The 20,916-nt window shown below is 48.2% G+C and overlaps 1 long non-coding RNA gene across 2 annotated transcripts; it reads left to right on the top strand.

Moving 5' to 3' along the window:
- Positions 1 to 3,888: 3,888 nt before the first annotated feature.
- Positions 3,889 to 7,420, top strand: LOC135383910 (uncharacterized). Of its 2 annotated transcripts, XR_010420144.1 has the most exons (3): positions 3,889 to 4,043; positions 4,587 to 4,671; positions 6,642 to 7,420. It is a non-coding gene; the product is annotated as an uncharacterized LOC135383910 (long non-coding RNA). The 2 variants fall into 2 exon arrangements; XR_010420143.1 differs by lacking the exons at positions 3,889 to 4,043; positions 4,587 to 4,671 and adding an exon at positions 4,898 to 6,087.
- Positions 7,421 to 20,916: the final 13,496 nt, after the last annotated feature.

Genomic DNA, 20,916 nt, shown 5'->3' with positions numbered 1-20,916 from the left:
TGGTCGCCAGGTTGGAATTGTTTTTGCTTTGTTTTGCGATTGTGCTGCTCCACGTACCGCGCTTGCCGCTTTTCGGTAACTAGCCCTGCAGTTTCTGCCGCCGCCTTGAACATTTCTCTCAGATGTTCGAGATATTTGGTGGGCGCCTCTCGGAGCTGAACTGGGGGTCCTACCTGTCCTTCCCAGGTATTCTTTAGAATTGCTAGCGGGCCTGTTGGTTGTCTACCGTAGAGAAGTTGAAACGGTGACACACCCGTGGTGTCGTGCGGGACTTCTCTGTACGCCCATAAGAGAAAAGGGATGTACCTATCCCAGTTTCTGGGGTCGTCCCGTACCACGTGAAATAGCATGCGGCGGAACACACGGTTCCACCGCTCGACCGCCCCGTTACTTTCGTGGTGTTCTGCCGTCGAGAAGCGTGGGGAACACCCGATCCTTCTGAGGAACTCCTGGGTTAAGTGCGACGTGAAGTTGCTGCCCTGATCGCAACAGATAGTTTCCGGGATTCCCGTCCGCGAGAAGATTTCGAGCAGCGCGTCACACGTTTTCTTTGCGGTCGGGGACGTAAGGCAAATCACTTCGGGCCAACGAGTATGAAGGTCGGTGACACAAAGTGCGTATTTGTGCCCGCGTGCCGACGCGATCTCGAACGGGCCTACCACATCAACGTTCACTGCTTGAAATGGGTAGTCTGGTCGCGTGAGTGGCGCGATAGGTACCCTGTCTTTTGCATTCCTGTCCGCGTTAACCTGACATCCGTGGCATGTTGCACAGTGCTCTCGAACGTCCTTTTCAATCCCCGGCCAATAGAAAGTTGCCTTAATGCGATTTAGCGTTTTTCGCATTCCAAGATGGCCTCCCCACGGCGTATCGTGCGCGAGCTGGAGGACTTGTCGCCGTTTACCATCGGGTAAAACGAGCTGTTTTACTTTTTGCCCCGCTACTGTATCCGTGTGATAAAGGATACCGTCGTCAATGAACATACCGTGAGCGCCTGCTTTACCCTGTTCCCACGCGTCCACGAGGCTCGTGTCCTCACGCTGGGCTGATCTGAATACGCTTCTCTCTCCGGCCTCAGCGTCGGTCCCTCCCGCCGTGCTTTTTACCGCGTTCACCACCGCGATGTGTTCGGCGCCGCCGCAGTCCGCGTCCTCTTGCAGGAATAACCCCGCTAAACCCGCGTCTAGCTCGTCTGTGTATTCCGCTTCCACGGCAGCCGCCGCGTTTAGCGCGTCCGGTTCCTCGACACTCCGAATGGCATCCCACGCTTCTAGTGATAGGAGGCAATCTACATCTCCGGCTAGCTTTTCGGTAAAAGCGCACTCTACTGGGACGACTTTGTTAACTTCTACCTGGTCGCTGCTTGTGCCTATCAGCCTGACGGGTAGTACGCCCAATTCCGCGGCTACCTTGTCTCCGAAGGCGGATTCGAGCCACAGCGGGCTTAGTGCATCACCTCTGCGCTCGGGAAAAAGATCTGCGCGAACGACGGTCACGTCCGCCCCACTGTCTATCAGTGCGCGAAATTTTTGTGTCCCACATTGCAATTGAACCTCGCGAATGGGGAGAGTCAGCTGCTCTTTATCTCCCGTAGCCGCTGGGCTGACGCGCGCCACCAACGTAGTATTCTCTACCTGTGCGTCATCAGATGCATTTTGGACTTCGTCGTCCCTAGCTATCACAACACGGTTCACGCGTCTTTGTGCAGAATCCTTATTGTCTGCTGTTTTAGGAGCTGTGTGGTCACCGTCTGGTGACCTCTTTTTGGGACAATTTCTTGCAAAATGTTTCCCTCCACATACGTAGCAGGAAAACCCGTTCTTTGTCTCTTGACGGTCTTTCCCGTTCCCTTTTTGTTGGGAGTTCTTATCATCTTTCCCTCTGTCTTTGTGGCTATCTTTACGGCGGTCGGAAGCTCCCTTGTCTCTGTGGCCTAGAACTGCGCTTCCCCTGCCCTTAGCATCCTCGAATTTCTCCACTGCTTTTACAATGTCGCTTTCGGAGGGTTTGACGTCGGTGATCTGGAGCGTTACAAATTGTCGAGCCTCCTCTGTCAGCGAGTCTACGAACCTGTCAGCGATGATCAACGTTATCAAGTCGTCGTAACTTTTGACCTCGCGTGCTTTAGCATATGCGGCGATATAACTGCGTAGCCTGGCCCAGTAGTTCGACCATGTTTCGTCCCTCCCTTTGACTGCTTCTGAAAAGCGCTTCCTATATTCGCCCGGGGACAAACGGAGTGCTGCTAGCACGGCCTCCTTTACCGTTTGGTAGTCGTCTAGCTCGTCGGTGGTTAGCTTTGAGTACAAGTGACCTACCCTGCTTGCGATAAGCGGTAATATGAGGTGACTTTGAACCTCCTCGGGTACTTTGTAGAATTTGAAAACACCTTCTACTCCCTCAAACCACATGGGCACTTCGCGGTCGGCTGGTAGCGGAAGCAAAACGCTCTTAAGCCTTTTTGAAAAGTAGGCCAGATTTTCTTCGCGCGTTCGTGTAGTCGACGCTTCACTGTATGGCGAGCGGTCATCTCGAAATCGCTCAAGTTCTATTCTCCGTGATCGTTCTTTTTCCAGTTCGATCTGGAGCCGCAAGATTTCGACGCTAACGGTTTCGGTAGCGCCTGCGCCAGAAGCAGTGTTACTTCTGTTTTCGTCTGCCATTTCTGTGTCGAATTTTGCCTTCTTTTGCTTCGCCCTCAAGCGAGTAAGCATTAACTATTGTTCGACACCCTAGTTTTTCCGCTCGGCTCTGTTCGCTCGACCAAACCAGTCGGTATCATGTGAACCCACTGACACTATCGGACACTAGAAAGATCGTCCTGCCACACCGGAACTCTGAGATACACAATAACTAAACCCTACGCGGTAGCTATCTACTCGTGAACCTCAAGAGCAACCAATTCTCACCTACCTCGTGAAATTGTTTCGAAGCTCTTCCGTGGATGACGTTTTCTTTCACCCTGTGCCGACACTTCAGTGTCCGTTGTTTCTCACTTTCGTCGCCGTCGTCGAAGCTGTGCTGGCTCCCCTGACGCGGTCACGTTCACACACTGCACACCCGGTCCTCGTTGACTAGTTGTGGCTCTCCGTTGATGACCTGGACTTGTCCGCTCAGTTTCCTGGACAGTCCGCTGCTTTTGCTGCCTTGCTTGACTTCGATGCGTACCTTGATTCTTGCTGTTCTCCTGGAGGTATTCACTCGTCCGTCGAGATGCTTCAGCTCTCCGTAGATGGACACATCCTGTCGTGCTGCGCCAGTAAAGTTTCTCCTTTCCGTAGAGGGGTTCGGTGATGTGTTGCGAGTACGGTAGCCGCTTGCAGGAGACGTCCGACGAGAGGGATAACTCAACAGCAACAATATTTAATACAAATATATACAAGGCATATACATATCAAGGCAAATGCTTACTGATTGAGAACTCGGGGGACATGAGGCGACAAGGTCCCAGACCTTCCGGTGGTGAAAGTCCCCGCTCGAGCTGTCGCAAATTAGCGGGTGTCCGCTTATAAAGACCACAATTGGCCGCTGCCCACCAACATGGTAGCGCCAATCAAAACATTCAAAAGAAAGCGAAACCAACTGTCTAATTGGTTACATTAACTAGGTTGGACACGTGAAATCCTCCGCCCCCACTTGGACTAAATCTGTTAATCCCGTCCGCCATCTTGGACATGTCGTAGTGTCCACAGTGCTTTCGGCTCAAGGGATTGCCTCTATAGGGCCACAAAAGCGAGCTGACCAAATGGGTCACGAGTGGCGGAGTTCCAAGAAGAGCAGCTGTCGCGCGCGAGCACAAAGAGTTATTCAACTGGTCGTTCAGTCTGGCGACGATGGAGGCGAAAATAAAAATGTTTTCGTAGTTACAGGTTTAACCTTTACAGATGCAGTGCTGCGAAGATCACATCTCCGTATTCATGACAAAAGCTCTGAGGTCAGAAGAGTTCAAGCAGGCTAGTATAGACATCAAGAACAGACAGAATGAGTGCAGGCATTGACGGTGCTGCACAGGGTTAGAACAAGGACCCAAGATTGCAGCAAGGGTGAGCGGCTTGGCTATAGCTTGCACGCTATTACTATGTTTTGCTGTTCTGCATAAAAACACTGTTACACAGTGCGAGTGGCTCTGTAGTACAACGATTGAGTCCAGATAGAGATTTTCAAATAGCGCGAATTCTTGCAGGTCATCAATATTTTATTGTGGCTGTACAATTGTTTTGTAACATGCATGATTCTGTGTAGAATACCCAAGAGGGTAGCACGACTGGACATTTTTTTGCTATGGCTATCTAACTACGACTGCAACTGTTATTGCAATAGCCAAATTTAATATCCCCTTTAACAGGAAATTCAGTTACCGTTAGGGTCCCAGGCATTCCCTCTGAGTCTCGTGGTACTGTTATTTCATGGGGTACAGACGTTGGGGTGCTGACATTCCAGACAGACGGCACATTACATTGCGGTACAGAGACGTCCTAATACCAAGAGAAATATAAATTTTCATTCATTACTATTTCTAAGTTGCCTTTGCGCCATTAAAATCCTAATCATCATCATCACCATTACTATTTCTTTATACGTTTCAGTGACACAGCTGCCTGGTCTTCTCAACGGGTTCCTGTTGTCATTGTTCCTGGACGTGGAAGCAGTGTGCTCTGCTTATCCGTTTGTGTATGTTAGCGTCAACTTGTTACTTTCCGTTAATTTCCGATGACAAGTTAGTTCATAATTGCGCATTCCGGGAGCATAAATTTCATTCCCCAGTTTTTAAAGCCTATTTTTCTCTTTAACGTTTTTCCCCTTCCTGCAGCACTGGGATGAGTGCGGGGTTTTGTCTGTTGTAAGAGAGAAAGAGAAACTTCTTTCACACAGTCATGACTTTATTACAGGGTGATTCGCGTATCGCAAACAGTGCAGACACGTTACGGGATGCCATCGTTTATCTTCCTATTGGAGTATTGACTGGCAGTCCATCGCATAGATAACTGCGCATATTCTGGCGAAGGCTATCGTTTGGAAGGAAATTCCTCGTTTATGTTCGTCACGGCAAATTACCTGCGTGGCAGCATAAAGCGCGGTTGATCGATAGCGAGAAAGAGGGTGGGGGCTTTGTAGGCATGTTTCCATAGTTGTTACTGTGACAAAGAATTACAGGACGGTTACGACTCGTGTAACGCGAAATTCAGCGTCAGCTGTGCGTGTGGTGAAATGAAGCGGGATGAAAGTATGTAGGCAAATTTATTTAAGCGTGGCTTCACTAACTTATTTTTTGTTGTTGTTGTGGTTGCTGAAATGGTTGGCGAGGTGAATGGTGTCCTGAACGAGGGGCTGTTTTGGAACACCAAGTCTATGCATGCGCCATGTCTAGCTGTGGATTGGCGGATGGCGGTGCACAGCGTGAGGTCAAGTTGTTGTTGGGGCTTCGCGGAAAGACCACTCTAGTGCACTTCTCATATACAGTGCACCTCTGTTTCATCAGTATCGTTCATCTTGCCTACGCCTCACTTTGAAATCGTCAACTCTCGTCTCCCCCTTTTTTTTCTTTTTCTTTTGCTATAGTCGTGACGATGCCCACTTCAGTGCGGCCAACAACGGCAAGCTACTTCGACCCCCTCCCCCCTCCAGTTGTTGGGACATATCACTTAGGAAAGTGGTGTTCTTGGCCAGTGAAACGTCCACATTGAAGTCTGCGACGACGAGAAGGATGTGCGTGCGGTAAGGCGCGAGTACATACAAGTTGCGGATGCGTTCCGGCGATGCGCGAGGCGAGAAGTAGCTGACACAGCCACCACAATCCCCGTGGGAAGCTGCATGGCGCAAATTCCTGCGAAGTAATTTCCAGGAAGGGTAGCTTCAGGTGGTGTAGCCAGTACTCCGGCACGCAGGTAAATGGCAACTCCGGCCGCTCTGTTGCCCTTGGCACTGCGACGCGATCCGCAGAAGCACTTGAAGTGCGCATCTCACTTTCCATCGATATAGCGGTTGTAAACTGGCGGGATTCTCCTCCTTACTCCCAGCGCTAAGCGCACATGCGATAAGAGTTTTGTGCGGATATTTGAATTGCCGACGACGACGACTCGATCTCAGGTAAGTTTCCACTGAAGAGCTGACGCTGTAAAATTGAATATTTGTTCTCTCCAGCGCTTTATGAACCGGCCTCGTTAGAGTTTATCCAAGAGCGCATGGAGCCAATGTCAAAATAGAATATCTTGCCCCCTCCCATAATTTAAAGACAGGCTGTAATGCACAAAGCTACCGACGTATGTCTCTGAATGGCAAATGAGCAATTGGATGAGGGCTCAAAGGGTCATAGATTTCTGTGCAAGGAGTGAAAGACGCATCAATCCTTTGTGTCAGAGCTCTATCATTACGCAGCTACTCGTATACAGTCGTGATGCTGCTTACAATTGTGAGGACAACAATGAGAAGCTGATAGCGTGACGACTCTACCTTGCACGCTCAGCTCTATAGACGCAATTTTGAGAATGTTCTTCGATTTTATATTTCTTTGTGATGTGCAAGCTTCTGTACAGTGATAGTACAATGCAGGCGTATTGAACTGATGTGTGAACATCAATCGTCAGCATCTATTGTGGTTGTTGTTGTGATATGTGAACTAACGGTAATCTATCTGGTTCCAGGCCGCGGTGCGGGATTCGAAACTGCAACTGTGCTACAATTGCTGCAATTCTTACTCAGGTGTCAACATGGGCATTTCATATACACATGCTTGGAGGGCTGTGAGGAGGCCTTCATCTCGACTTATATAGACATTAGCGTTTTGGGGACAAATATATTACAGCGTCAGCTGTATAGTCACTTTCCCGATATCGCGTTAGCGCCGTCGGCATTCGCATGTCCGCACAAAACTCTTATCGCATGTGCGCTTAGCGCTGGGAGGAAGGAGGAGAATCCCGCCAGTTTACAACCGCTATCGATGGAAGCCGAGATAAAAACCCAGCGCGCTTCAAGTGCTGCTGCGGGACGCGTCGCAGTGGCAAGGGCAACCGAGCGGCCGGAGTTGCCATTTGTCGGCGTGACGGAGTACTGGCGACACCACTTGAAGTCAACCTTCCTGGAGACGACGTCGGAGAAATTTCTGCCGTGCAGCTTCCCACAGGGCTCGTGGTGGCTGTACGCTCCTTCTCGCCTCGCGCCGCGCTGGAACGCATCCGCGACTTTGTGGTGTATGTATTCGCGCCTTACCGTGCGCACAACCAACCGCCGTTTAACTGGCCAAGAACACCACTTTCCTAAGTGATATGTTCGAACAACTGGACCTTACGCTGTGCACCGACATCCGCCAATCCACAACTAGACATGGCTCATGCATAGTCTTGGTGTTCGAGAACAGCCCTCTCGTTCAGCGACCACAAATCAATACTCATCATGCTTAAATAAATTTGTCTACGCACTTTCATCCGGCCTCATTTCACCACACCCACAGCTGACGCTGAATTTCGCGTTACACGAGTCATAACGGTCCTGTATTTTTTTCTATTTGCATCGCTTTATTCGTTTATTGAGAACGTTTGGATAAGACTGTGACAAGCGTCGGTTGCATGCATGAGCTATGCGGCACCAATGAAAATTATAATGGTTCTGTAGCACGCATATCACACATCACACGTCTCAGTACGTGGAAGCTGTAAACAGACCCTTGCCTCTGCCGGCTATAAAAAGTCCAAACAGGCGTGGTAACCTGGCAGCATTTTTGCACATTTGCCAAAATGCTCGTAAACAGAGCTAGGCGTGGCATATCTCGCCTTCTACCTAAGGAATCGAAGGCAAACATCACATCGATTTAACATGTGTATCGATTTAACATGACTTCCCCACAACCCCACCAGCAATGGGGTAGAGTATCGCCTCTGGCGATGAACCTCCCCACTCTTCCTCACAAATAAAGTTGTTATTGTTGATTTAACATGACTATTCATTATTTTCTTTTCTTTTTTCAATGTTGACGATTTCGCTTAGCGCACCAAAACAGGTCAGATACACTCTTCAAGCGTAAATACAGAAGTATGGTGAGCATAACAGAAATGGGGGGAGGGGGGGGGGGGGGGGTCATTGTCATTTCCAAGCGATCTGAATGGCGGCGTGGCGGCATGTTACTCTGGGGGTTCCCTTCCTCTGAGCAGAGCACAACAGAACTCCACCATGTAACGTGCTATAGAACAGCAACTGCACGGAACGATACCTTTGTCACTTCTGATTTGCAAGAAGCCCGGGGCGCACGCCTTTTTGTGACAACCAAAATAGCCGCGTAGGCATGACAAATACGCGTAGTCCTCCGGTTCTGAACAAACGATGTCACCCGGGATGATGGTTGGCTGGCCGGTTTTAAGGGTGTACTTCTCACTTCCTTTTTTGTTAAACATCTTCCCGAATGAGTTTCGTGACATAAGAGAGGCTTCGCAGCTCAGCTAGTGGTAGGTTCCCATTCACGATTGTATGTCGAACAGAGACCTGGAATATTCAGGCATGATTTGCATTCCGTTTGTACCGATTGGCGCATGTTTAGTCGTATCTATCCTGTATCTAATGTCAGACAGCGGTAATCTCAGACTAATGGCAGTCAGCGTCACTAAGCAACCTGTACTCTACCCCCAAATTGCTGGCGTCCTCGGCCGGGTTTGAACCGGCTCGGGATCAGAAGGTGAACGCGCTACCGACTGAGCCACCGAGGCCGGTCGATGTTTAGTCGCATAATTAAGGTAATACGTCTTCACGCATCGCTTCGAATTGTGAAGAAAACGCGCAAACGAAAACTTGCTGTCACAGCTGCGGCTGTTCTTTTGCGGGTTGCTGCATCTCCTGCTGTGCCAGATGTAGCGATTCCGTTTGCGCTTGCGATCATTTCAGTTCGCTTTTATATCCTCACGTGTGTCACCCCGGTACCAGCTGTTCGCAGCAGCCTTGTGGCGCTTACGATTTCCTCGCGGGTGTGGAATTCTACATGTTTACCATCATTGCCACTTTTCCCCCAGGATTTTTTAAAAGTCCCTATCGATTTGTTACGCGAAAGGAGTCAAGACTATAGACGAAAGAAGTGTCGATAAATGTTACAATTTCTCTGCTATATGCTGCTTCTATAAATATTTTAAAGTCGCTGCTACGTTATGTTGCATTTATGAAGCTACTTTCAGTCTGCGTAATGTGTAAATTACGTAGCCAGGAACAGAGAGGACAACGCGGGTCGGATAAAATACGATGATGGAAAGTAAGTGTAAGTGGCGATTCTAGGAATAATATAGGCATTCGCGTAACATATGCAATATGTATGTGACGAAAGAGACGACATACGAGAGAGCCACTCGGAGAATACGTGTTGATTCTGTCGCACTTAATAAGCAACTGAACTTGCCATCTGTTCCTGGGCTCCCCGAGCTTCAGTTTATGACCCTGTCCCCCTTCGGGGTTAGACGGAGTGCAGGAGGGGCCACCCAGTCGTCCAGCACATCTGGAGGGAGCCTCATGCGTTACATGTATATGTAATATATGTCAAAATTCGACTAGAGCATTGCTCTGTGGTCCTTTCTATGGGATCCGAGTGCACGGCCCCGATCCTGAACTCTCAGATAGGGAGCGTTGTTTTTTGAAGGGGGACTATACAGGGAAACGTTTAAAGGGAGACTCCGCAACGACCGGGAGAAAAATTGCTTCACATCGTTCTTTGTGCATAATAGTCCCCAAATACCTGCCATAAACCTTGCTTCCTCCTTATGGGATGAATTATACCTCAAATGCGAAATAATCAAACCGAAACCGGGACGTGGAGAGGAGGGCACAAAAATTTCCCCCTCCCAAGGCAACTGCGCAGGCTGCGGAGTTACGTCACTCTGCATGCAGCGGGCGCGCAGGATATCACGCCGGATAAGGCTACGTTGTGTTACATTTGCGAAAGCGATGCAGCTTTTCCACGGTGGGGCTTGTCCAAATCCTCATAATGTGCTTCAGGTACCAAAGGGACTGTGGACATGAGAATGGTGTCTGTCTGGTCAAGATGCTCGACATGACGCGAGCTTTCACTGCTTGTCTCTGTAGAAGGGACACCTATTCAGATTATATATCTGATACATTACGCATTTGTATACATACATTACATTGTATATGTAATACATATGATTTCATACATCAACGGATAAGTGCTTCTACACGGGCCACTAGACAAGGCAATCTCATTGTGTACAACGAACAGCGGGAACACGTCAAGGTACATTCGCGTTTGAAGGCTGCAGTGACATTCTTCTGTCTGGAGATCACTTGCACCCGAGGAGTGTTGACCGGCAGACTCATGCGTGAGGGTGCCGCTTGCGAGATTTGTACATTCTCCGTCAGCGGGCACCACGAAACTGCTTGCTTCAGAGGAACCGCAGTCAGCCGCTTCCCACAGAGCCATGATCTACGATCTATATATGTTTCCATTTATCGGAGATGTATCCATTAATACGCTAGGAAATATCATGACTGACAATGCATGCCTCCTTGCGTTGTCGTTTGATGTACGCGCCACGTTGAGTCGACTTCGGATAGTCGGGAACAGTGTTGCGGATTTAAATCCATCAAAGGCTCGTAGATTTGATTTGGGATTTGGTTTACGGGGAAAATATGGCGAGGATTTGGATTTGGATTGAATCACATTTCTGACAGATGATTTGGATTTGGATTGAATCACATTTTTGACAGATGATTTGGATTTGGATTGAATCACAATATTGGCAGATGATTTGGATTTGGACTGAATCACGTTTTTTTCCGACGGAATGGGATGTGTATTTGGTCAAGCTCCTTAAGGGAAAAGGCTGGATTTTGACTGCTGCGAAATTTGACGTTGCCGGGCAGGCAGATTCTTTGTCAGTCGTATCTGAGGCCGTCTCTATAATTACGTTTTTACAAGACATTTGGCGGAATTGCATTTCACATATGTTTGTACATGACGCAATGCAACTCTTAATGAGGAGAAGGTTTAAAAATGTTTGGATTTGGGATGGCTTGCCTTGCATCCCGCCCTCTCGGTTCCCAATGTCCCGCCAAAAGTTCCGTTTCGTTCAAAAAGAAATCGCGATTTTTTGATGGCGTGAAACAGTCTACGGACACTGTCTGTAGACTGCTTTAAGCTTAAGAGGTGGTCTGTCTGTCAGACAGACCACCTCTGAGGCCTATAGACATCTTTCCTTCCGAGCACTAAGGGTACGTCATGCAATACTCTCATACATAATTCACATGGGCAGTTCAACGTTTAATTCACAACGGTATCACAGCTTTCTATGATTTCTTAGAAATGGAACGTATTGGAGAAAGCGCACCACTGGGTCGCTGAGCTCAGGCAAAGTACGTTCGAGAAAAGGGCTACCATACACACATTTTGTCTGTTTTGTTGGCTCTGAACTGCGACTGATGTCGCGTTCTGGTGTCCCAGAGATTGCTAAAATAAGTCCTGAAATGTGCACATGAAAACCAGGCGTATGAGGTCACCGTGTCCAAGAACAGGAATGTGAATGTTGGTAGCCTTCTTTCTGGCTTGCTTATGGTCAACTTGATGCCACCGCAGAACTTGTACCGCAAGAACGAACGACAAAATAGTCCTCTATTTAAGAGAGTGTACAGTAGATGATGATGTTTCCCCTATCGGCTATTGGATGTCCGCAGCGGCCTTCTACCTGCTGCTTTCGGAAGTTAGCGAAACATGTATTTGCAGTATACGTGCAAGTTCTGGAGCAGTTGAACGAGTGTTCGCTGCAGCCAGCCTGATCAAGACCGCGAAAAGAAACAGGCTGCATCCAGCTACATTGGAGCAGCTGGTCTTTCTAAACAAGAACCTGAGAGAATAGGACTGCTTACGCGTGTTGGGCGGATGTACTATTGCGTTTGTTATAACACAACTGCGGTGTGCAGCACGCAGCCATCACATTTAACGTAACATAATTCCCGGCAGGTAGCTTGATCATATGTGCCGAGTAGGCGTATTTGACAAATGTTACTCCGATATCCACGTGAAAATAAAATATCAGCTTCAACCTTCACATCGCTATGCTGGCTGTTCATACTCTCCGCTGCAGGTGACGTTTATAGGTGTTTGTACCATGTCACGGGTCTTATCCAGCGAATGCATGCAGTACTGTATACCTTGTAGACATGGTCAGACGCATGTTACAGTTATTTCGGGAACTTTAGCCCTTGGATTCGTTGACGGATTTGATAAATCCAGATTTAAAACCGGATTTGATTTAGCACACCAAAAACAAATCTGGATTTAAAATAATTTGATTTGTTGCCTCAAGTTTAAATCCGGACTTGATTTGGATTTGATCTGCGGTGTTCCGAAAAACATGGATTTGATTTAAATCCGATTTGACTCGTTAAATCCGCAACACTGGTCGGGAAACCGCGTATAGGAATAGCAAGACTCTGTGAACTTTTCGTTCGTTAGACACTCCGAGCTCATTGATAAGACGTGCTGCTCTCATGCCAAACATCTCAGGTGTGGAATGGTGGGAAAAAGTTCTGCTGTACGCTGTTTTGTCCCAGCTCGTCTTTTGCCGTGTTGCCTCCCACTGACGACGACGCTGTTCATCTCTCGGGAAGGAGGAGGAGGAGGTGGTGGTGGTGGTGTAACTGCTTGCCGAAGTTAGCCTCGCAAGGCGGGCAACGTCACGACTAACGCAGGTCGGTGAAAATAGAGGTGTAGGTTCGGACTTGAAACTGAAAATAAGTACAGGAAAAAATCGAATCACGGGAATTTCTGGGGAAGGAGGAATAGGTGACATTGGTTGTCGAAATTGATTTATTGCCATACGCTTTGGTGCAACATCTCAACCCACCTCTATTTTCATTCATTACCGAATAATTAACGCAAAAAAAATATGTGCGATTACGAGTAGAAAAGAACACAAGGCACGTAGAGAATAGAACACAAGCACGATGACGTCCGCCGGCGAGCCCTCCCCAAATTTCAAAAATCGTTTTTATGATTCCTGCTTTTATAAACATGTTCTGATCATGTAAATGATTGTAGAAATAGCACGAGCTTGAAATAAACCTCGTATTGCCAACTGTAGGATGGGACAAGCGTAAGCTTGCCCACATCACGCTTCCAAAATAAAGTCCATTTTAGAAAAGCAAGCGCCACCTGTGGCGCGCAAAGGATCATGGGCACTTAGAGGGCCTTAGAGCATTACTACGAAGCAGTGTCCCTCAATGTTCCCACGCTGCTTTGCGCCGCACGCATCTTTGTAAAATCGGCTATTCATTTGGTTGCGAAATCTCCCTTTAAAGTTGACGCGGCGGCAAGTGAAAACCGATTGCGATTGGCCCTGGCGCGAGAGCTCGTGGCGAATCACGGGCGAAGTGATGAATTTAACGCGTGTTACGGGATTACACGTTCAATATTGGTCCCTGGTTTTGGCGGGGCGCCATGCTAAAGACAGGGATGCGGTGGTAGTATCCCACAACTGGCGGTGTTGTCTGAAAGTTTACCTTGGGTTTTCCTGTAGACTTTCCAGGCTGCCGTCGGCAGAGTTCTCTTTGAAATTAACCCACACTCTTAAAACAGAACTTCACCGCACAGCACTCAGAAGGTCAACCATTGCACAAAATGATACCTTTAAGGCCCGTTCCGACATACCGCGCTTTGCTCCAGAGCACTGGAAAACAGCGCTGTTTTTCCCTCCTCTCCCGGCTGCGACTCGATGGAAAACAGCGCTTGGCGAAGTTGAGATTCGGTGAACTTTACCATCGCTGTCTCCCAGCGATAGGCTCCCTGAACCAATGAGAACGCGGCACCGCGTTCACGTGACGGTACAATCACGTACGATCACGTGAGATCACCAAGTACAGCGCTGGGACAAGCGCTGCAAGTGCGAACCCCACAGTGAAAACACATCGCTATTTTGCAGTGCTGTGGTGCAGCGCTGTGGAGCAAAGCGCTGTATGTCGGAACGGGCCTTTGTCACTGTTGGATTGTTGAAAACGGGAGGCGTACGCCTTTTTGTGACACTTACGCAGTTATGGTAGTTGTCAGATAAAGGCGGACGCCCAGAGCTTTACACAGATCAAGGGTGTTAAACGTAAAATCCTGTACAACAATTGACCTTCAGTGTGCGATGCGGTGAAATTCTGTTTTGAGAGTGCAAGGTGCACGACAAACTTCTGTTTCCCTCTCTTTATACACGTCTCTACATTGCACATCGTCACTGTCGCTTCGCGGTGCTAACACAGAATTAAAAGAAGTTAAAAGAAGACAAAGTTGCTGGTCGCTTTCCCTCATCTTGGTAATACGGGTGAATACGCACATCCTTATTCCTGGTTACGTCAGCGTTGGAAAGGCGAAGAACGTCCAAATCATGCGTACAGCCATGAAACAGCTTTTATGATTTTTACGTGATAAAAATACGCGAATATTCGAGCACAGGGATTTCGTGAAGTAGCGATAGCAAAATCAACTTTGAGAAATCGCACACGTTGCATTTTAATCGGCCGCGTTCTTTTAAAATTGTCGACCGTCGCAGATTAAGCATTCACCAATGCCGCAGGAACCCGCCGCGCGTTTTACATTGAAATTCCAGCCGCCGTTGCGAACAAGGTTTTCGGAATTTGCAGTCCACAGCGATAGGACCTATGCCAGACCAACTGTGCTGCACACTTATACATATATATATATAACTCGCACTCCAATAAATGGCCCATTTGCGAAATTATGCACTTCCAAAGCAGGCCCCTAATATTTCCTTTGCATTCAAAAGAATTCCACCGTATTGCTTTTTCCTCTGCTTTCCCTTTTGTGGAAGAAGCACCAGGCGACGCAGGAAGATTTCGCGCATATTTTATTGGTCGGGCAATTCGTTTACAATACGTACGGGGCTCCTTTCTATTTTTTCTACGAACGACGGCTAAAATAGATTACTACGGCGTGCACAGATGAATTTGTGAGGAGGAAGATGGGATGTAACAAAAGAAAACAAAACCCGAAGTAATTCATTTGTTAAGACATAGCATAGAAAGATAACTGATTCGAAAATTTTATCACGCTTTGCCGTGTCCCCTTCTAGGTCAGAAAAGGGCATGTCACCATGTTCTGCTCTCCTTTTAATTCCCCCCGTACACACACACATAAATGGGATGATGATGGGATGAGGCGATGGGATGAGTTATGGCGGTACACTGCCCCATTGCGCTTGTGGAAGGGATGAGAAAGTGATGATGATGCAATCCCGCCTCCTGCTTAAGTGTGCATTCACGCGTGAGTTCCGTTAAAGCGACGGTCGCATCCGTTCCAGTGGATTTCGAAACTATAATAGAGAGTTTTAGTGGATCATACGCTATCGCGTTTGCGTACGTAAGGGATAGCGTTGAAGGTTCTGCGCGCGCCCGTAACAAAAAGAGAGCTTCGCGCAGTGCGCAGAACTACCAACGCTATCCCTTACGTACGCAAAGACGATAGCATAAGATGTACTAAAACTCTCTAATACCATTTTATTCCTCCTGGGCCACTCACTGGTCACGGTACCGGAAATCCTACACGAAATAGTGGCGTAGTTTGACTGTCATTCGACGGAATACATGACAAGAGCAGACGCCGGGTGGTTAACATATTACGGAATTACCTCTATGGAAAAACGAGAAAATGTCACTAAGAAACAATGAGGGCGCGACCTTGAGAAATGCAATGCCGCGACCGTGCCGGCGTCTGATATGGCAAATTCGCGTGGTCAACTGTTTCGTGGCATTTTTTTTTGCCACATCCCTAAGAGTCATATTCGCTTGGTCAAGCCCAGCAATCTCGTAAGTTCGCGTGGCGCCTTCCGAGCGCCAGGAATTTGCCGGCACTGTTTTCGCAAGGCTTCAATGCAACCGAGCAGCATGTTACCCAACTATATCCGGTGTCGTCACATCCGCACTGCGAGCGTGGCTAGGGCCCTCATTGGCCCGCACGTCGAAGTGCATGTGTTAGCTAGCAGACGACAAAACCCGAAGACGAGCGACAGCGATGCCACTAGCGTGATCCAAGCGACAAAAACCGTATAGATTCCTCGCACTCATGTTCGGGTGGCAACGGTCACGATATCCCGCGCGGACGCCAGACTAGCAATTTCCGAGCGCTAGGCCGTGTTGACACGAAATGGACACCCGAATTCGCCAATAGAGTTACGGGGCGTCTGAACGGCGCCTTTCCTCCTCCGCTTCCCAAACGGAACAAAACCTCCCGTGGTGTTCCTGGGGATACTGTATACTTTCCCGGAAATTCAGATCTTCTTGGGAGACAGACATTTTTCCGACGGACGTCCTCCACATCTCCGAGTGGTTTGAACTTCCCACAAATATCCGTCGTTTGTCATCACAAGTAGTTACTCGGAGATGCCCCGCCTTACTTGCGTACGTGCTCAGGGCCCTGTATTTTCTCATTATTATTGATACTGTTTTATTGAGCTGCTGCGTAAGTGGACATATTCTTTCTAGGCCTGTAGGCGTTTTTTTCTTGCCATTTTGTTTCAGCTTCGACCACTGCATCGTTCTTTCTCTGTTGCTCCTTTTTGTTCGTTTCTCGTATTTCCGTTACGGACAATGAGCATGAAGTTTTAAAAAGCAATAATAAAGACGTATATATATGTATATACAAGCTCTTAGAACCATGAAGGTCACTTAGAAAGGCAGTGGCATACCTTTCCAAAGCGGAAACAGATACTATATTGCTTGTCTACCGAGCTTCAACAAATTAGAGAGTCATGTTTGCCTACGAGTTAAACTAAAGGGTGAAGTGTTTAAGTTTAATGCGATTGTGTATATATACCAATAACACTGGACTGAGGAACTGCTTGGCGTATTAACTCACTATAACGATAACATCTGTGTTTCTTACTACTTCTGGTTTGAGGCATTCAGTTGGTCCATCGAAACTCGAACCCACGCCGCGACACACCTTGCCACCATACTGCAGATGTTGGGACGCGGAAGACAGGGACTGAAGGAAGCACACAAACACAAGCTTTTAAAACACAACCGGTAGGCGACACGTGCCGAGTTATAAGCCTCAAAACGTGCTGATAGACGCACGGCTGCCAGTAGATAGTAAGGACGTAGTTAGGTACTTAGGAAGGCAAGTTCTTTATCAGAAAGTGTTAGAGATGGTTGACTGACACATTTGCCTTCCCCCGCCGAAAGTATGTGATGCGCAAGCCCGTAGCCGGCCCGGGCCCAGTGGTTGAAACCCGAGCCCGGCCCACATAAAAAACGGAAAGCCCGGCCCGCGAGCCGCCCCGGGCCGGGCTTTCGGGTAAGCCCGGGCCCGTGCAGTGCTCTAGTCCCTACCATACACGTCACATGGTGGCACGCGTCTCGGCGCTCATCACGTGTCTGGAGGCTCGGGGGTCTGTTGTAGGCGTCGCAAGTTCGCTACGGTTGTATTAATAGCGGGAAAACGGTTTTCGGGCGCCTAATATTCCATACCGACCAAAAACAGAAACAAAGTTGTGTGCTCCTAGACTGCTCTTTTGAAACTGGTTCATTTAATATCTAAGATGGAATTTGACTAAACCCTGAGACAAGGAAAACACAGATGATCACAAACACATTCTTTACCCTGTATTCACACGAGTCAGTTTTCTGCCGGCTGACGACCAGGCGGCAGAAAACGTCACCGCTCTCTAGTGCCACGTGACCGGTGCTTTTCGCCGCGTCACCATTTTCTGGTCTCCGGAGCGACGGTCGGAGGCATGGAGGAAGGAAACACAAGGAGCGGTCCCTCCGACAGTTTTCTATCGGGACGAGCGTAGCCGGCCTCGCATTGCATTCTGGGATGCTCCTGTCTACCACGTGACCGTTCACGTGACCCTCCAGACAGCATGGCTCCAGCAAAGCAGACGACGCGAGCTGTAGTTGTGTTCACCGTGGTTGTGTTGCAGTTCTGATGGCAGTATTACGGTGAACGCGTGCTTGCACTTTATTTCTGTGTGTTACGAATGTTTACTGTTCTATTAGAAGACCAGTCACAGTGTGCAGAACGCACACGTGTGGCAACGGTTACTTCCAACGTATGTACTTTTCTTGAGTAAGTGGTTAAGAATGCCGTTCCATTAATCAGATTTGTACAACAACTGAAGATATGAAATGAATCTGCGGCAGAGTTTGAGGTCCCAAATGAACAATTCAAGATGACTCGAAGACACACGGGCGACTAAAGCAAGTTACCGTGTACTTACGAACAAAACGCGTTCCCGTGACAGAGCTGATTTCAGTTCAACGCGTTCCCGTGACAGAGCTGATTTCAGTTCAACGAGAGCGGCAGCCGGGACAGGAACATATTACCATACGTCGTTCCTACGACGGTGCTCACATTTTCACAATAAATTACTTCCAAGAAGCAAAATCATACGGACAGCAGCGCGAGAAACAAAGCCTTGCAAAACCGAAACTTTAGAGGGGATCACGTGGTGGACAGGAAGCAATGGCGATTTTGACCAGAGCGACCGCTAGAGGGTGGCTACGCTAGTCTGGAGGGAAGAGCCGCTCCTTGTGTTTCCTTCCTCCATGGTCGGAGGCATGCGGATATCTTGTCCTCCCGGCAGAGATTCTGACGACAGGGTTGCCAGATTGGGCTACAAACCGCCAAATTCGGCTACTTTTTGTGACAGTTGGCGGGTTGTTTTTCATCTTGGCCATTCAGCTATTTTTGGGCTACTCCAGCGTTTCGCGCCACATGCGCTCGGACGACAGCACACGACCACACGACGATTGTCCCCCCCACACCGGTTACCCCTCGTCTCTGCACTACGTTAAAACTTACGTTTTATAAGCACGTTGCAGGCGCGCATTTGTGTCCCGGTACATTATAATGCACTGCCGTATGTCGAGACTGAAAGAAGTAATGGTCATTTGCGCTGGTCGGTCGTGGTAATGGGCAACAGAATAGATATGAACAGATTCGAAGACACATGTCGGAACCCTTTTTCGGAATTCAATGATCCTGTGGTGGACACAAGTGACGATACTGCAACGCAGCTTTTGTTCGTGTACGATTATAATTTCGAAGTTCAAAGGAACCAATTCCCGTGCGACTTTGTTGTGATTCTGAATGTGCTCAGTTTGAATTGAGTTTGAATTGAAGTTGCGCGAACTGGAGAGAGTACGTAGTGCCTTGGGCTCGCTGGTTTTCCATTATTAAAAGCCCACTAATACTAATACTGTTGGACATTCTGACACATCGCGGCGCCGCATTGCCGCCTCCCTCTCCTCATTCGCGTCTCCACAAGCCCACTCACTCGAACGCGTGTACTTGTTAGGTTTAGGTTTGACAAGCAGGGCGTTCGCGCAGACTTGGGCAAATGGGCGAAGTATTCAGGACATTACAGAAAGGAATGGGAGGATGACGAGGAGTTTAAAGGTAGGACGTCATTCGTACTTGGTGCCGCAGCACCGCAATATACGCGACGCAGGTGTGAATGGCTTCTCCCTGACTAATAGGTTGGCTCGCTGCATCGTCGACGTCGTCGTCCGCCTCTTGCAAGGTATGCAAGACTGAGCTGCGACCACATGTCCGGGGCCTCACGGCTCAAAAGGAAACAGCAAAGCATCAAAGAAATGCTGGAGCACTGGCATGCCCAGCAAGCACGAGTCGATTGGACGGGTTTGTGGAAGTCAGAGCATGTTCTTTTTCTTCACAATTCCACAATTATCTTCACAATTCTAACGAGATTCAATGAGAAATCAGACAGGCAATTCGTTCAATGTGTACACACCAAGTACAAGTTTCTCATTGACGGAATCGGAGTTTTGCAGGGAAGCCTTCACGATATCGTGCTCCGCTGTGTTGTGTGGCGAAGGCCGCACCCACGGAATAAAAAAGTTCAATGAATGAATTGGCTTAACGGGTAACTCAATGCGAAACTCTGATTTTCAATTGGTTTAATGTGACCGAACATGTTCTGTAGTACAGACCGCACCTCTGTACAAAGAATGAGAAGCCAACTGAAGGAATTGAGCTAGAGTATCGATCAGAAACAAGATATCCAAATTAATTAATGATATCGAAAACGTTGCGTGGCCACCAATGCAATAAATGAGAACCCAATTGCAGACGGGAAGAGAAGCCAACGAGACACGGCAATTTACAACTGAAGTTGTGTGATGAGATGCAACATAGCGTGGGAAAACCGCTGTACGTCCCTGCGGAGAATGGGGAAGCAGTTCGAGAAGTCGGTAAAATTGGAACAAATGATAATCCAGAATACGCAACGTATTGAAAATTATTGCATTTCAAAAATGAAATGGTGCACTGCAGAGTAGTGGGAACATCTGAAATGATTTTTTTTTACAAAAAACAACTAGCGACAATATATCAAAGTGTCTACCAAATTGTAATCTTGAAACTCCGGGTCCATGCTTTTGCAGACTAGTCAAGGAAATCCCCTACCCTTTCCTTTTTTAAAATAAACATATCCCCCTCCTCTGCGCGAAACAAAAGGCAGTTTAGTACCTGGGCGATGGATCTCAATGAGTGGCGTAATTTTCAGGTTTTTACCCGTTTTTAATGTGTGAGACATTCACGTTCCTACTACGCGGTTACCGATGCTTACCCCTCTGTGCAGGCAATATGAGCGTTGATGAGGCGTTGAGAAAGCAAGAAGTGCAGTCATACTTCTGCCACCTATGCCTACTTCACCTATTCGATGCCTACTTCACAGTGACATGCTGCTGTAGCAGTGTTTTTGAAACGATATTTCTTGCAGGTTAAGCTCACATGAGGCGGCAGGCAGGGGAGTCTACATTTGTCACACAATGGTGAAAACGCAATATCGCCGAAGCTAGATGGCGTTAGTTTTTACGCAAGAAAGGCAAGCTGGACGGGACATCGCGAGTCACCATGGTGTACGAAACACAGAACAGCATGATCGCCGATGATCTCAGTAATCTCAGTGC

This window comes from Ornithodoros turicata, chromosome 2 (genome assembly GCF_037126465.1).
Source record: "Ornithodoros turicata isolate Travis chromosome 2, ASM3712646v1, whole genome shotgun sequence".
NCBI classification, from domain to species: domain Eukaryota; kingdom Metazoa; phylum Arthropoda; class Arachnida; order Ixodida; family Argasidae; genus Ornithodoros; species Ornithodoros turicata.
This window is presented reverse-complemented; position numbering and strand designations above follow the sequence as displayed.